We start from the raw sequence: 16965 nt of genomic DNA, 5'->3' as shown, positions 1-16965 counted from the left end.
CTATGTGTCTGTTTTTCTGCCAATACTGTACTGTCTTGATGATGACAGCTTTGTAGTAGAGCTGGAAGCCTGGAATTGTGATGCCACCAACTTTGGCTTTCTTTTTCAATATTCCTCTGGCTGTTTGAGGTCTTTTCTGGTTCCATATAAATTTTAGGATTATTTGTTCCATTTCTTTGAAAAAGATGAATGGGATTTTGATAGGGATTGCATTAAATCCATAGATTGCTTTAGGTAGCATAGACATTTTCACAATATTTGTTCTTCCAATCCAGGAGCATGGAACATTTTTCCATTTCTTTGTGTCTTCCTCAATTTCTTTCATGAGTACTTTATAGTTTTCTGAGTATAGATTCTTTGCTTCTTTGTTTAGGTTTAATCCTAGGTATCTTATGGTTTTGGGTGCAATGGTAAATGGGATTGACTCCTTAATTTCTCTTTCTTTGTCTTGTTGTTGTTGTAAAGAAATGCAACTTTCTGTGCATTGATTTTATATCCTGACACTTTACTGAATTCCTGTCCAAGTTCAAGCAAATTTGAGGTTGAGTCTTTTAGGTTTTCCACATATAGTATCATATCATCTGCAAAGAGTGAGAGTTTGCCTTCTTTGTTGATTTGGATGCCTTTAATTTCTTTTTGTTCTCTGATTGCTGAGGCTAGAACTTCTAGTACTATGTTGAATAGCAGTGGTGATAATGGACATCCCTGCTGTGTTCTTGACCTTAGCAAAAAAGCTCTCATATTTCTCCATTGAGAATGATATTTGTGGTGGGTTTTTCACAGATGGCTTTGATGATATTGAGGTATGTGCCCTCTATCCCTACCCTTTGAAGAGTTTTGATCAGGAAGGGATGCTGTACTTTGTCAAATTCTTTTTCAGCATCTACTGAGAGTATCATATGTTTCTTGTTCTTTCTTTTATTAATTTATTTTATCACACTGATTGATTTTTGGATATTGAACCAACCTGGCAGCCCTGGAATACATCCCACTTGGTCGTCGTGAATAATCCTTTTAATGTACTGTTGAATCCTATTGGCTAGTATTTTGGTGAGAATTTTCGCATCTGTGTTCATCACGGATATTGGTCTGTAATTCTCTTTTTTGATGGGATCCTTGTCTGGTTTTGGGATCAAGGTGATGCTGGCCTCATAAAATGAGTTTGGAAGTTTTCCTTCCATTTCTAATTTTTGGAACAGTTTCAGGAGAATAGGAATTAATTCTTCTTTAAATGTTTGGTAGAATTCCCCTGGGAAGCCTTCTGGCCCTGGGCTCTTATTTGTTTGGAGATTTTTGATGACTGTTTCAATCTCCTTACTGGTTATGGGTCTGTTCAGGTTTTCTATTTCTTCCTGGTTCAGTTTTGGTAGTTTATATGTCTCTAAGAGTGCATGCATTTCTTCCAGATTGTCAAATTTATTGGCGTAGAGTTGCTCATAATATGTTCTTGTAAGTGTCTGTATTTCTTTGGTGTTGGTTGGGATCTCTCCTCTTTGATTCATGATTTTATTTATTTGGGCCCTTTCTCTTTTCTTTTTGATAAGTCTGGCCAGGGGTTTATCAATCTTATTAATTCTTTCAAAGAACCAGTTCCTAGTTTCATTGATTTGTTCTATTGTTTTTTTTGGTTTCTATTTCATTGATTTCTGCTCTGATCTTTATGATTTCTCTTCTCCTGCTGGGTTTAGGGTTTCTTTGTTGTTCTTTCTCCAGCTCCTTTAGGTGGAGGGTTAGGTTGTGTATTTGAGACCTTTCTTGTTTCTTGAGAAAGGCTTGTACTGCTATATATTTTCCTCTGAGGACTGCCTTTGCTGTGTCCCACAGATTTTGAACCGTTGTTTTTTCGTATCATTTTTTCCATGAATTTTTTTCAATTCTTCTTTAATTACTTGTTTGACCCATTCATTCTTTAGAAGGATGCTGTTTAGTCTTCATGTATTTGGCTTCTTTCCAAATGTCCTCTTGTGATTGAGTTCTAGCTTCAGAACATTGTGGTCTGAAAATATACAGGGAATGATCCCAATCTTTTGATACCAGTTGAGACCTGATTTAGGACCGAGGATGTGATCTATTCTGGAGAATGTTCCATGTGCACTAGAGAAGAATGTGTATTCTGTTGCTTTGGGATGACATGTTCTGAATATATCTGTGATGTCCATCTGGTCTAATGTGTCATTTAAGGCCTTTATTTCCTTGTTGATCTTTTGCTTGGATGATCTGTCCATTTCAGTGAGGGGAGTGTTAAAGTCCCCTACTATTATTGTATTATTGTTGATGTGTTTCTTTGATTTTGTTATTAATTAGTTTATATAGTTGGCTGCTCCTATGTTTGGGGCATAGATATTTAAAATTGTTAGGTCTTCTTGTTGGACAGATCCTTTGAGTATGATAAAGTGTCCTTCCTCATCTCTTTTTATAGTCTTTGGCTTAAAATCTAATTGATCAGATATAAAGATTGCCACCCAGCTTTCTTTTGATGTCCATTAATGTAAATTGTTTTCCACTCCCGCACTTTAAATCTGGAGGTGTTTTTGGGTCTGAAATGAGTTTCTTGTAGACAGCGTATTGATGGGTTTTGTTTTTTTATGCATTCTGATACCCTTTGTCTTTTGATTGGGGCATTTAGCCCATTTACATTCTGGGTAACTATTGAGAGATATGAATTTACTGCCATTTTATTGCCTGTAAGGTGACTATTACTGTATATTGTGTCTGTTCCTTTCTGGTCTACTACTTTTAAGGTCTCTCTCTGCTTAGAGGACCCCTTTCAATATTTCCTGTAGAGCTGGTTTGGTGTTTACAAATTCTTTCAGTTTTTGTTTGTCCTGGGAGCTTTTTTATCTCCCCTTCTATATTCAATGATAGCCTAGCTGGATATAGTATCCTTTCTGCATATTTTTCTCGTTTAGTTCTCTGAATATATCATGCCAGTCCTTTCTGGCCTGCCAGGTCTCTGTGGATAAGTCTGCTGCCAATCTAATATTTTTACCATTGTATGTTACAGATTTCTTGTCCCGGGTTGCTTTCCGGATTTTCTCTTTGTCGCTAAGACTTGTAAATTTTTCTAGTAGATGACAGCTTGTGGACTTCTTCTTATTGATTTTGAGGGGGATTCTCTGCACCTCCTGGATTTTGATGCTAGTTCCCTTTGCCATATTAAGGAAATTCTCTACAATAATTCTCTACAATATACCTTCTGCTCCCATCTCTCTTTCTTCTAATTCTGGAATCCCAATTATTCTAATGTTGTTTTGTCTTATGGTATCACTTATCTCTCGAATTCTCCCCTCGTGTTCCAGTAGTTGTTTTTCTCTCTTTTGCTTAGCTTCTTTATTCTCCATCATTTGGTCTTCTATATCACTAATTCTCTCCTCTGCCTCATTTATCCTAGCAGTAAGAGCCTTCCTTTTTTATTGCACCTCATTTATAGCTTTTTGTATTTTAACTTGGTTAGGTTTTAGTTCTTTTATTTATCCAGAAAGTGCTTTTATTTCTCCAGACAGAGTTTCTCTAGTATCTTCTATGCCTTTTTCAAGCCCAGCTAGCACCTTGAGAATCATCATTCTTAACTCTGGATCTGATGTCCTACCAATGACCATATTGATTAGGTCCCTAGCTTTCAGTTCTGCCTCCTGTTCTTTTTTTTTGTGGTGAGTTTTTCCGCCTTGTCATTTTATCTAGGTAAGACTGTATGAAAGAGCGAATAACATACTAATGGGGTGGCAAAGACCCCAGAAAAATGTGCTTTAATTACATCAGAAGAGACCCCAAATTGTGGGGGGAAGAAAGGGGGTAAAAAGATGTTCAGAAAAAAAATTTTAAAAATAAAACAAATAAAAAAATATAAAAAGGAAGATATATATATATAGATATAGATATAGACATAGATATATTAGACTGGTGTTTAGAACAGTATAACCACCCACTTAATTTTGGGAGTATTTTGGTTCTTAGAAGAAACCAAGTCCTAAAATTTTATAGAATGAAAAACATATATAAGGGTAAACACAATGAAGGGATGCAATATGACTATAAAGATGAAACTTTTTTCTTTATTTAAAATATTTTCTAAAAAAAGAGTTGATAAGGTAAGTTGGTTGGGAGAATAAAGAAAAAGAAAGTGGAGAGAATTTGCTCAGGCTGGAGACAGAACAAAGCCCTGTTCTAGATTTAGGTTGTATTTTGATCTATTAGAAGAAGTTGTAACCCAAATATTTTAGAAGAAAAAACCCTATGTGTATACAAAAAATAAATTTAAATACAATGAAGGATAAAATATGACTATAATAATGAAGGTTGAAAAAAGATTTTTTTAATGAACGTAATGTTAAGATAAACTAGTTAAAAAATGTTAAAGGAGGAAAGGGTAAAAGTAAAAAAAAATTAGCAGAAAAAAATAAAATTTAAAAAATTTAATTAACTTTGTAAGACTAAAGAATCATGGGGAGAAAGCCACGAATTCCATGCTTTGCTTTCTCCTCCTCTGGAATTCCGCTATTCTCCTTGGTAAGTGAACTTGGTTTTGGCTGAATTTCTTGCTGATCTTCTCAGGGAGGGGCCTGTTGTAATGATTCTCAAGTGTCTTTGCCCAAGGTGGATTGCATCACCCTTAGCAGGGTCCGGGGTAAATAATCTGCTCGGTTTACCTTTTGGGAGCGTTTGTTCCCTGAAGACTTTCCATAGAGTTCCAGAGGACGGGAATGAAAATGGCAGACTCCTGGTTTCCGGCCAGAGGAGCCGAGAGCTCGGGGCCCCACTCCTCAGTGCACCCTCAGAGAAAAGTGCTATCACTCCCATCTTCCTGGCCTTTGGCCACGCTCTGAACTGACTCAGCCTGTGATCAAGCGTCTCTGTCTCTGGCCCACAGCCCTGCCTGGAGTCTCCAAACCCTGCAGATCCCTGAACTTTTCCAGAGGGTTCTCCCTGGATCTTGTGGCATCCCTGTTCACAGAGCAGTGGCTTGTGCCACAGATCATGATAAGGTAACCCCGAGCTGAGAGCTCACTCCTCAGCTCTGTCTCTGTAGCCAGCTTCCCCGCTCTAATACCTGTGAGCTCTGTGACACACAGACAGCCCTGATCCTTCTGTGACTGCACGGGACCTGAGGCCACGCGTCCCCGTGTGGGCTTCACCTGGCTCAGCCTCTGGAACGATGTCCCTCAATGGTGCAGACTTTTGAAAGTTCTGATTTTGTGCTCTATTCCTCTGCTGCTTGCTGTGAGCCAGGCCCTCCCTCCATGGTCTATCTTCCCATCGCTTTGAATTCACTTCTCTGCATGTCCTACCTTTCAGAAAGTGGTCAATTTTTTGTTTCTAGAATTGCTGCTCTTCTTCTCTTTGATCTCCTGTTGGATTTGTAGGTGTCCAGAATGGTTGATAAGCTATCTAGCTGATCCCCCGCTACCTGATGTCATCTCAGCCTGCTACTTCTCTGTCATCTTGACTCCTCCCCACAATCCAAGCATTCTTAAGCAAGGTGGCCTTTAGCTTCCAGGTGTTTGAATTCCTCCAAACTTTTCCTTGTGTTTGAGCTCCAGTTTCAAAGTATTGTGATCTAAGAATATTCAGGGAATAATCTCAGTCTTTTGGTATTGGTTGAGCCCTGATTTGTGACCCAGTATGTGATCTATTCTGGAGAAAGTTCCATGTGCACGTGAGAAGAATGAGTATTCTGTTGTTTTAGGGTGGAATGTTCTGTATATATCTATGAGGTCCATCTGGTCCAATGTGTCATTCAATGCTCTTGTTTCTTTATTGATTCTCTGCTTGGATGATCTGTCTATTACTGAAAGTGGTATGTTAAGATCTCCTACTATTAATGTATTCATATCAGTATGACTATCTTGATTAACAGTTCTTTTTTTGTAATTGGCTGCTCCCATATTGGGGGCATAAATATTTACAATTGTTAGATCTTCTTGGTGGATAGTCCCTTTAAGAATGATGTGGTGTCCTTCTATATCTCTGATTACAGTCTTTAGTTTAAAATCTAATTTATCTGATATGAGAATAGCTACCCCAGCCTTCTTTTGATGCCCATCGGCATGAAAGATGCTTCTCCATCCCTTCACTTTCAGTCCAGATGTATCCTTAAGTTCAAAATGGGTCTCTTGTAGACAACATATGGATGGGTCCTATCGTTTTAGCCAATCTGCAACCTTGTGCCATTTTAGGGCACATTTAGGCCATTCACGTTGAGAGTGATTATTGAGAGCTACATTTTTATTGACATATTGTTACCTGTGAAGTCTTTGTTTCTATAGATTGTTTCCATATATTTCTGTTCAATGATATTCTTTTTTTTTTTCCTCTTTTATAGAATCCCCCTTAATATTTCTTGCAGTACCGGCTTGGTGGTCACAGACTCTTTTAAACCTTGCCAGTCTTGAAAACTCTTTATCTCTCCATCCATTTTGAATGTCAGTATTGCTGGATAAAGTATTCTTGGCTGCATGTTCTTCTCATTTAGTGCCCTGGATACATCTTGCCAGCCCTTTCTGGCTTGCCAGGTTTCTGTGGACAGGTCTGACGTTATTCTGATGGGCTTTCCTCTGTACGTAAGGAATCTCTTCCCCCTAGCTGCTTTCAAGAGCTCCTGTCTAAAATTATGATTCATAATTGTCACAGTCAGGTGTCTTGAGGTCTTTCTAGATTCTATGATCTTGGGGGGAGACCTTTCTGCCTCTAGTACTCAAACTCTGTTTCCATTTGTGAGATTGGGAAAATTTTCATTGGAGAATTTGTTCAACTATATCTTCTAGTCTTCTTTCTTTCTCCTCCCCCTCAGGGATTCTAATAATTCTGACATTGGAACATTTCATGGCATCATTTATTTCCCTAATTCTGTTTTCATCGGTTCTAAGCTGTTTGTTCCAGGCCTCCTCCTGATCCTTTTTCTCTATCAGCTTGTCCTCCAGACTAATTCTATTTTTTGCCTCAGTTACCCTAGCTTTTAGAGAATTTAGATTCAATTGGAACTCATTGAGAGCATTGTTAACATCATACCTGGTGGCTTTCACCTCTGCCCTAATCAATTCCGTTTTGTCATCAAAGGCTTTCTTCAACCTAGCTATTGCCTGTATAATTGTTAACCTGAATTCCCTTTCTGAAATACTCTTTATGTCCATACCCAAAAGTTCTGATGGAGAGGGCCCAGTCTTTGGATTTTTCCTCTGTTGGGCATTCCTCCTCCTAGTCATTTTGGTGAAAGATGACTGAATGGATGTGCAGCTGTATCAACCATGGTGGAGGCAAGGTGCACTCTGGGACACTTCTGAGCGATTGAGAGTCCCCACCAAAAAGAAAGAAAAAAGAAGAAAAGAGAGAAAGAGAGAGAGAGAGAGAGAGAAAGAAAGAAAAAAAAAAAGAAAGAAAAAATAAAAGAGAAGGCCCAGCCCGAATGGGCCCCAAAGGTAAAATTTATAAAGTATACAAACAAAAACAGACAAACAAAAAGACCGACAAAAGTAGATGATAAGAGAAAATAAATAAATAAATAAAAAGAACCCCGTCAAAATGAACCCCAATTATAAGACTTATATACTGTCAGAACAAAAACAAATACACAGAAACACTGACAGAAGGAAAAGATGGGAGGGTGGTTATAAATTCTCAGTATGGGTGAGGACGTTTATTTTATTCTTCCTGGATGTATCTTGATATCTTTGTTAAAAGACTCAACTTTCCTGAGATAAAGGGGGATTAAAACTGGTTTACAGGGGCGCCTGGGTGGCTCAGTGGGTTAAGCCGCTGCCTTCGGCTTGGGTCATGATCTCAGAGTCCTGGGATTGAGCCCCGCATCGGGCTCTCTGCTCGGCAGGGAGCCTGCTTCCTCCTCTCTCTCTGCCTGCCTCTCTGCCTGCTTGTGATCTCTCTCTGTCAAATAAATAAATAAAATATTAAAAAAAACAAAAACAAAAACTGGTTTACATATAGGGGTAGCACTGACTGGGGAAAGGGATTACCTTGAAGCTTATCTCTATATGAATATGAAAAAATAAAAGAAAATAAAAAATAGAAGAATAGCAAAGCAAAAGAAAACACAGGTATATATATCAAGAAAGTTAAGATTAAAAGGTTATTATGGAATTTGATGTACTGAAGGTCTCATTGTGATGGTAAATGGGTTAAAAAGTTATATATAAAAAAAAAGAAAAGAACCAGAATAGTGGGAATGAATTAAAAATAAAAGTTGTATCTATGAAGTAGTGGTCGTTGTCCTCTTGTGGTTTTTGTTTGTTTGTTTTTTGGACTGGCTTTCTGGGGGAGGGGCCTGCTGCATGTTTTTTCAGGGAGTCTTGCTAGAGTTGAGTCCTCCTACCCCCATCAAGGGGGTTGCTCTGAGGAAACCGGTTCTTCAGGCTTTTGTTCTCTGGAGGTTTTTTTGTTTGTTAGTTTGTTTCTTCCTCCTCTTGGCGGCTTTTGGCAGTTCTTTGGAGGTTTAGAGGAAAACAAACTGCACTCAGACCTCCATCTCAGAGAGAAGCCTCAGTCTGTTCCCCTTTGTGTGGTTCAGAGCACATAAATTCCCCCTCTGCTACTGCCAGAGCATGTCCCCAGTCATGGTCTCTGGGGTCACAGGAACTCCCGCTTGTACCCAAAACCACGAGAAATACTAGCTGTTGCTATCTGGGCAGGTCCAGACTACCAGAGAGGTTCCAACCAGAGATAGCACACTGAGATTTTCACCCTGGCCTGGGCTGAGAGTGTTCAGAATCTCCTGGTCCTAGCGAGCACGGGCTAGTACCTGCACAGACCTCTCTTAGGGTAGGGTGTGGAGCGTGACTCAGACCCTGGTAGCACAGTGTGTGTGCAGAGCACGAAAGGCTGTGGTTCTAGAGAGCATCCACTGGCGTCCACCCTAGACTCCCTCCAGGGTGCGGCCACCTAGATGCTCTCAGGCATGCCTGTGGCTCAGGGACCAAGCCTTGGTTTCTTCACTGTGCTCTCTGGTTCCCCGACTGCAGTGGCCATCCTGGATCCGTGGGCTTAAGTCCTGTCCCTAACCAGCCAATTCCACCAATTTCCCCTTAAGATCTTTTGCTCTTTTTGAGTGCTTTCAACCAGACTCCAAGTCAATGCTAGTCCCCAATCACAGGGAACTCTCGTATTTGGGTATTACTTTCCAACGGGTTGCTTCTGGTGGCTCCCTCCCCCTTTTGTTTATCTTTTTTTTTTTTTTAATTTTAAAAAGATTTCATTTATTTATTTGACAGACAGAGATTACAAGTAGGCAGAGAGGCAGGCAGAGAGAGAGGGAGAAGCAGGCTCCCTGCCGAGCAGAGAGCCTGATGTGGGGCTTGATCCCAGGACCCTGGGATCATGACCTGAGCAGAAGACAGAGGCTTTAACCCACTGAGCCACCCAGGCGCCCCCCACCTTTTGTTTATCTTTCAATATCAGTCCGATGTTCCCACTCCACTTTACCTGTCCACTGGCGTCTTCTGCCCTAGTAGAGATCCAGAAGTGTATAATTCTAATCTCAGGCTGATTTCCTGGGTGATCAGAGTTCTTTGGTAGGTAATCAACTTACTTTAGGGGACAGGTTGAAACAGCACCTCCTACTTCTCTGCCATCTTGTCTCCTCCCCTTCTACAATCAATGACCTTTTAATAGCAAGGGGATTTGATATTACTATTACCCTAAGTGAAGTGAGTTTGCACGAGAGCAGCTCATCTCAGAAGAGACTGAAGAGAGGATATCTCAGGGCACTGGAGAGAGATTTTCTAGGGAGTAAAGAGGATTTCTGGTTCTATTCTTACTGTGAACTTAGGTAAGCTATTAAGTCTTTGTTTCCCTCAATTTCCTCATTTCTAAAAGGAGAATAATGAAGGTACTCATATCATAGGGCTGTTGAGAGGAATGAATGGGTTAATATTTATAAATGCTTAGAATAATGTTTAACATCTAATAAATACAAAGTATGTGTTAGTCACCGTTCTCTCATCCTTGTCCACCTCCTCTTCCTAATTGGGCTGTTGGTAAAAATTTGTTGCTCTTTTTCCTTTAAATTTGCACAGAACTACATTCATAAGATATTGGACAGGGAAATTCTGAGCTTCAAGGTCAAGATAGTTGAAATGTTTAACAAATTCAGGCTGGCTGTAAAATATGCCAAAGTAAGTGCTTGTTTAAGCTCTAAAAAGTCATTGTGTCTCATTCAAATGTATAAATAAATAAATAAATAAATAAATAAATAAACAAACAAACAAACTAAGAGTACTCCAGAAATGTTTAAAACTTATTTTGAAGGTTAATTCAGGTTATTATTCTATCTGCATTTGTGAAAAGCTTAAAGAAAAATCACAAATTGGATTTTTTTAAGAGGCCTTACAATGATGTGATTGTGATTAAACACAAATATATTGGGAGAAAATGTGGGGCTTTCCTATGTGGTTAGAAGTGAGTTGAAAGTGTATCTGGGAACAAGGTGAATTGATCACAGTGGGAGAACTTGGTTACTGCACTGAAACTTGATTGTATTTTCTACTATAGAGGCCTTTTGCTGCAAAAAGTTGAATAAAGGTTCAACAGCACAACAGGTTAAGTAAAGCCAGAATATGCAATGTACATTAAGGGGGATTATTTTCTAAGACAGGAGAGTAAACTTTGCTTCTCAAAGTTATTTGTTATCTTTAAGGTAAGGAAAATAAATTTGTTATTTAAAATCACCTCTATAATATACAGGGCCATTTCTCTATGAAATTGACAGTATTTCCAGATTCCACAGAGGCATGTTCAAGCACTTAGTGATTTTCCTCCTGGTTTGTTTTTCCTCATTGTAAGTTCTACCTCAGCAAGCATGGGCCACAGAGATTAAGTTATTGGGTTTTCTCTTGTATTCAGTGTAGGGTTTTATTCTTTAGAAATTGGTCAGATCAAATGTGTTTGACATAATTAAAGTAGTAGTATATGTATAATTGGCAGAAGAATGTAGCAGCCAACGTTCCTCAGTCAAGATCTATGAAACACATCATATTCCTATGTAAGTGTGTATGTTTCTATAAGTGTATTTCTACACAATCATAAATCTGTAAGAAAAGTGAGAATTATGCACTGAACATGTCTTCTGAATACCTGGTTATTGCCCCTGTTTTACAAGGAACCAATTACTTTGTATGTGATACCTAGTAGACAACAGGCTTTAACTCTCTGTTACACTTGACAAAGAAATAAACTTTGTCAAGACATGAATCCATGAAGAAGTCTATTTATCTGAATTTGGCATATATTGGCACAAGCCTTCATGGTCAATACAGAATGCTGACATCTTCTTATGATATTTGAAATATTTGAAAGGTTTCTTGGCATTTTATGAATATTTGAGAAAAGCTTCTGAAAATAATTTTGCCATCCTCTTTGATGATAATTATATATTATTTAAAACTCAGATATAGGGGCGCCTGGGTGGCTCAGTGGGTTAAAGCCTCTGCCTTCAGCTCAGATCTCTGTTTCTGTGGAAAAAAAATAAAATCTTAAAAAAAAAAATAAACTACCTATATATATATATATATATATATATATATATATATATATATATATGCACACCAAGGATATATAATAGGTTTTGTCCTAAGTCTGTTATTCCTCACTTAAAATTAGATGATACCCCTTAACCAATGTTATTAAGGAAATATTTCCGAACTGAACTAGATTTATCTTATGTCTCTTGTGAATTAGACATCATCATGTTCAATACTATTTATTTCAGATGTTGTGTTTATCTGCTAGTCCTTTATGAGAGGGGAAAACTTTGTTTACACTTGCATAACTTACCTAAAGACAATTACTACAACAAATTTTTCTTCTAGCACAAATTTTGAGATGAATTTTTAAGAAAGGTTTTTGCTATACTCCAATATAATTTTCAAAATTCTGGATGCCTGCTCTTTGGCTGATGTCAAGAATGTCTACATGAAGTCTTAGCCCTTTGTTTCTGTGCTCTTGGCCAGCTGGGTTTTCTCTGCCTTGATCAATATCGTCTGCCCACAGGTTGATAATAGTCCTCTAAAAACCTCTTGTGGGAAAAATTTGCTTCCTGTTTGAAATTAGCACCAAAAAATGCCCCACCATGATACTTTCTCAATAGTAGCAGGTAAAACAGGTGGTCATGACATTTATTTTATAATATAAGGTATATTTTTTGTTTCATATCAATTTTTAAGGAGGCTTCTTTGATACCTTCAAATTAGGTTACATTTTCTGCACCTTTTTATACTTAATCTTTTATAGCATTTATCAGTATACTTATGATTAGTCATTCTACTTATATCAACCTTCCTAGACAGTAGGAATCATGAGGGCAGATAAAAAGCATGCCTTATTTTGGGGTGCTTGAGAGGCTTAGGGGGTTAAGTGTCCTACTCTTGATTTTCTCCCAGGTCATGATCTCAGTGTTGTGAGGTCAAGCCCCTCCTCAGGCTTGCTTAGGATTCTTGCTCATCCTTGCTTAGGATTCTCTTTCTTTGTCTTTCTGCCCCTCCCTTCCCATTCTCTCTCTCTCTAAAAAAATAAAAAAATAAATAAATAGCATGCCTGATTTTATCATTCTGCATCTCATCATCTTTATTCCCTATTTTGCGTCTGTAGTATCTAGCATGAAGTGTAATACATAGCAGCTGCTTGAAAGATCATTGCTGAATAGAAATTAATATCCTACTGATTTTCTGTCATAGTCACTAAAGTGTCACAAAGACACTTAAAGCTAAACCCAAAACAGAAACCGTGAGCTCCCAGAGTTCCCCAATACCCTACTCTCCCCAGTGGATCCTCCTTTATGTTTCATCTCCATGGATAGTGGCTCCTTACATCTAGAAACCTGGGTATCATTCTTAATACTTAATACTCTGTCTCCTAAGGCTTGTTAATTTTACTTCCAAAGTGTGTCAAGACTCCTTCCATATCTGTGTATCCCACTGCTACCACCCTGTTTAGGCCCCTTCATCCTTTGTCCAGCCAAGGCAGCAGTCCTCTTTTTATTTTTTAGTTTTTGAGGATTTTATTTATTTGAGGGAGTGAGAGAAAGAGGGAGAATGAGCAGGGGGCAGGGAGAGGGAGAAGCAGATTTCCACCTGAGCAGGGAGCCTGACACGGGGCTCAATCCCAGGACCCTGAGATCATGACCTGAGCTGAAGGCAGTCGCTGAACCAACCCAGGCAACCCTAGACAGCAGTCTTCTGACTGGACTGGGTTTTTGTTTTTTTTTTTTAATTCCCACCCCCCTCTCTCTTCCTTAGCCAAGTGGATCTTTTTGATGAAATGCAAATATAATAAATTTACCACCTTGCTTAAAAATATATTTAATGGCTTCCTGTCTGCTGGGCTTTGAACTAAAACTCCTAAACATGGTTCACAAATTACTTCTTGGTCTAGCCCCTACTTCTCTCCATAGCCTAATCCCTTGCCAGACCCCTTTTGCTCTAACTATCTCATCAGACAGAGACAATATACCATGATCTTACAGATTTTTTTTTCATAATTACAGTTTTTATTTCTGAAATTTTAAAAAATTCCAGTGTAATTAACATACAGTGTTATATTAGTTTCAGGTGTAAAATATAGTGATTCAACAGTTCTATACATTTCTTAGCACTGATCATAGTAAGTGTACTCTTAATCCTATTCACCTATTTCACCCATCCTCCTGACCCACAGGAGGTAACAACCAGTTTCTTCTCTATATTTAAGAGTCTGGATTTGTTGTTGTTTGTCTCTTTTTTTTTTCTTTGTTCATTTGTTTTGTTTCTTATATTCCCCATATGAATGAAATTGTACAGTAGTCATCTTTCTCTGACTGACTTATTTCACTTAGCATTATACCCTCTAGATCCATCCATGTTGTTGCAAATGGCCAGATTTTATTCATTTTTGTGGCTGAGTAATATACCATTGTATATATGTGTGTGTGTGTGTGTGTGTGTGTGTGTGTGTGTGTGTGTGTGTGTGTATCACTTTTTCTTTATTCATCTATGGATGGACACTTGGGTTTCTTCCATAATTTGGCTCTTGTAAATAATTAGGGTATAAATACAGGGGTATATATATCTTTCCACATTATTGCTTTCATTTTCTTTGGGTAAATAAACAATAGTGGAATTACTGGATCATATGGTAATTCTAATTTAAAATTTTGAAGAACCTCCACAGTGGAGGTTCAGTATTTTTCAAGATGATTGCACCAGTTTGCATTACCACTAATAGTGCACGAATATTCCTATTCTCCACATCCTCACCAGCACTTGTTGTTTCTGGTGTTTTTAATTTTAGCTATTCTGACAGGTGTGAGGTGATACCTTATTGTGGTTTTGATTTATATTTCCCTAATGATTATGATGTTCAGCTTCTTTTCATATCTCTGGTGACCATCTGTATGTCTTTTTGGAGAAATGTCTGTTTATGTTTTCTCCCCTTTTTATTGTTTTTTTTTTTTTTGGTGTTGAGTTATATAAGTTCTTTATATATTTTTGATACTAACCCCTTATCATATATATTATTTGCAAATATATTCTCCCATTTAGTAGGTTGTCTTTGTTTTGTTGTTTCTTTGCTGTGCAGAAGCTTTTTTATTTTGATGTAGTGCCAATAGTTTACTTTTGCTTTTGTTTCCATTGCCTGAGGAGACATATTTAGAAAAATGTAGCTACAGCTGATGTCAGAGGAATTATGCTTATGTTCTCTTCTAGGATTTTTATGGATTCAGGTCTCACATTTAGGTCTTTAATCCATTTTGAGCTTTTTTTTTTTTTTTTTTTTTTTTGGTTTAAGAAAAAACCTCTATTTTTTTTTTTTTTTTTTTTTTTTTTTTTTTTTTTTTTTGTTCGTGGTATAAGAAAATGACCCAGTTTCTTTCTTTCTTTCTTCCTTTCTTGTGTGTGTGTATGTGCCAGGACCATGCTGTTTTGATTACTATGCTTTGGAATATAACTTGAAGTATGGGATTGTTATATCTCTAGTTTTGTTGTTCTTTTTCAAGATTTCTTTGGCTATTCATGGTCTTTTATGGTTCCAGACAAATTTTAGGGTTAGTTATTTTAATTTTATGCTATTGATACTTTGTTAGGGATTGCAGTAAATCTCTAGATTTCTTTGGGTAGTATGGACATTTAACAATATCTGTTCTGCCAATCCATGGGATGGAATATCTTTCCATTTGTCTTTATTATCTTGAGTTTCTCTCATCAATGTTTTGTATTTTTCAGAGTATTAGGTCTTTCACCTCCTTGGTTGAATTTATTTCTATGTATTTTATTGACTTTTGGACAATTCTAAATGGAATTGTTTTCTTAATTTCTCTTTCTGCTACTTACTAGTGTATAGAAGTGCAGCAGACTTTTGTATATTGATTTTGTATATTGAGACTTTACTGGATTCACTTATAAGTTCTAGTAGTATTTTGGTGGAGATTTCAGGTTTTCTACATGCAGTATCTGTTGTCTGCAAATAGTGGAAGTTTTGCTTCTTCCTTACCATTTGGATGCCTTTTACTACTTTTTCTTGTCTAATTTCTGTGGCAAGGACTTCCAGTACTACATTGAATACAAGTGGTGAGAGGGGACAGTCTCAGAAGTCAGTTTGATTTCCGACTGTATCTCTGCCCTTTCTGCCCTTTTGGATGTGGTCTTTTTTCTTCATTTAACTGTGGAGGGTCTGTTCTGCTAGTCTTTGGGTCTTTTATGGGTTATTTACACTGATGTAGGTATAATCTAGGTGTGTTGGTGGGACAAGGTGAGGTTAGGACCCTCCTACTCTACCATCTTCCCTTGGAAAAGACGATCTTTTGGACTTTGAAGACTTTACAACACAGTCCCTTTGCCTTCACGTCTGTCCATTAATTAAGATTTCTTCTGCAGAACTTTCTCTCACCTACCAGGTCAGTTTTAGGTTCTCCTTCTGTTATCTATTCACCCTCTATGCTGTCCTTTGTCTATTAAACAATAAGTAACATAGACACAGTAGAGTCTAATGATTTTTAATGCAGTGTGAGATACAAATAAGTGGCACCTAAAATCAAATGTTAGGTAATTATTATATATATTATGTTATATATTATATATTACATATATTATGTTATTATTTTATCACACCGTGAGTTTAAACCAGTTGAGAGATAAATGTAGTCAGATATGTGGAGATCAAAATATTATATGTCTTGCTTTTAAAGTTGAGGTTAGGAAATACAATAGATATCTTAGCTAAGTGGTCTTGTTTTATATTAGTGAATTAAGTTTCCTATGCAGTCATGAAGAACTCACAGACCTATACAAATCACAGAACATCCAAAGAATACTCTTAGCAAGCAGGCAGGCAGGCAGGCAATCTGATCCCAAAAGAGGGCATAGTTCCTTCTGCCAAGCTTTCAAGTCAGAGAGACTTTTCTTGTATGGAAAACTAGTGAAATAATGCAGAAAAGCCAAGTCACTTTCAATTCACTATTGGTTGAAATAGAAAATAGTATTTAAAAATTTTCATTTTGATAGATGCTTTTAATTTTTTCTATAAAAGGGCATAAATAATATATTAAATATATGAAGCTCATTTTATTTATTTCATATTCTACTTTTAACTGTGTTTTGAATGTCTATGAAGGCAAGGAGCTTTTTACTTCCAGAGATCTGGGTTTGAGTCAAGAAGACAACAATCGTAAGAGCCATCACTGTCTGATTACTGGAACTGCTTCCAATGCTATGAGGATTTTTTTCTATTTCATCTTTCAGAGAACACTTACAGATGCAAAAAATGGGCAAACATTTTTATGGGGGAAGGAACCAAATTATAAATGCTTTTAAAAAGAGTTATGGACTAAGTGGCTTAACTTAAGAATGCATGATATTGAAAGCAGTGAGTATTTGACATTAGGAGACCTGGGGTGATGTCCTAACTATATGATTATTTGCCTGTGTGGCTTAATTTCCATTTCTGATACACTGTCGTTTCTGTAATTAATGGCATCTAATATCCCTGCCAGCT

Source organism: Enhydra lutris, unplaced genomic scaffold (genome assembly GCF_002288905.1).
Source record: "Enhydra lutris kenyoni isolate GAN:26980312 unplaced genomic scaffold, ASM228890v2 scaffoldscaffold12, whole genome shotgun sequence".
Lineage (NCBI taxonomy): Eukaryota > Metazoa > Chordata > Mammalia > Carnivora > Mustelidae > Enhydra > Enhydra lutris.
The sequence above is the reverse complement of the archived record's forward strand: the minus strand, read 5'-3'. Positions refer to the sequence as shown.